Source organism: Jaculus jaculus, chromosome 9, assembly GCF_020740685.1.
Source record: "Jaculus jaculus isolate mJacJac1 chromosome 9, mJacJac1.mat.Y.cur, whole genome shotgun sequence".
NCBI classification, from domain to species: domain Eukaryota; kingdom Metazoa; phylum Chordata; class Mammalia; order Rodentia; family Dipodidae; genus Jaculus; species Jaculus jaculus.
In genome coordinates, this window is record NC_059110.1 from 108,470,099 (window position 1) to 108,471,369 (window position 1,271).

The 1,271-nt window shown below is 46.7% G+C and overlaps 1 non-coding gene across 1 annotated transcript; it reads left to right on the forward strand.

Moving 5' to 3' along the window:
- On the forward strand, positions 1 to 107 carry LOC123463737. The gene has a single exon (XR_006639125.1). It is a non-coding gene; the product is annotated as a U6 spliceosomal RNA (small nuclear RNA).
- The last annotated feature ends 1,164 nt before the right edge of the window (positions 108 to 1,271 follow it).

Genomic DNA, 1,271 nt, shown 5'->3' on the forward strand with positions numbered 1-1,271 from the left:
GTGCTTGTTCCAGCCGCACATATACTAAAATTGGGACGATACAGAGCAGATCAGCATGGCCCCTGTGCAAGGATGACATGCAAATTTGTGAGGTGGTCCATATTTTTTGGAAGAAAAAGCCAGGCGTGGTGGGGCATGGCTTTAATTCCTGCCCTTAGGAGGCAGAGGTAGGAAAATTGCTGTGAGTTTGAGGATACCCTGAGACTAAATACCACACACACACACACACAAATCACTTTTTCTCCACACATGCATCATGACATTCTTAGACACACACACACACACACACACACACACACACAATCATACACAACCATGGCCAGCCTGATATGACATAGTGAATTCCAGGTCAGCCTGGGCTAGAGCAAGACCCTGCCTCAAAAAAAAAAAAAAAAAAAAAAATCTGGGCTGAAGGGACAGCTTAGCAGTTAAGGTGTGTGGTGGTTTGATTCAGATGTCCCCCATAAACTTAGGTGTTCTGAATGCTAGGTTCCCAGCTGATGGAGATTTGGGAATTAATGCCTCCTGGAGGGAGTATGTTGTTGGGGGTGGGCTTATGGGTATTAAAGCCAGTTTTCCCTTGCCAGTGTTTGGCACACCCTCCTGTTGCTATGGTCCACCTTATGTTGGCCAGGGGGTGATGTTCACCCTCTGCTCATGCCATCATTTTTCCCTGCCATCGTGGAGCTTCCTCTCGAGCCCATAAGCCAAAATAAACCTCTTTTTCCCAGAAGATGCTTTTGGTTGGGTGATTTCTACCAGCAATGTGAACCAGACTGCAACAAGGTGTTTGCCCGCAAAGCCAAAGGACTCAGGTTCAATTCCCCAGGGCTCACGTTAGCCAGATGCACAAGGGGCCACATGCATCTGGAGCTCGTTTGCAGTGGCTGGAGGCCCTGGCACCCATTCTCTCTCTCTCCCTCTTTGTCAAATAAATAAATAAGTAAAATTTAAAAACATCTTCTTTTATTTATTTATTTGCAAGGGAAGAGAGAGTATGGATGCATCAGAGCCTCTTGCCACCAAAAAGGAACTCTGAACACATGCCACCTTATGCATCTGGCTCTACTGGGGATTTGGACGCGGCTGTCTGGCTTTGCAAGCAAGTGCTTGTGAGTGCTGAGCCATGGCTCAGCCCTGTGTTTTTTTTTTTTTTTTTTTTTTTGGTTTTTCAAGGTAGGGTTTCACTCCTGGAATTAACTATGTAGTCTCAGGGTGGCCTTGAACTCACCGTGTGATCCTCCTACCTCTGCCTCCCAAGTGCTGGGATT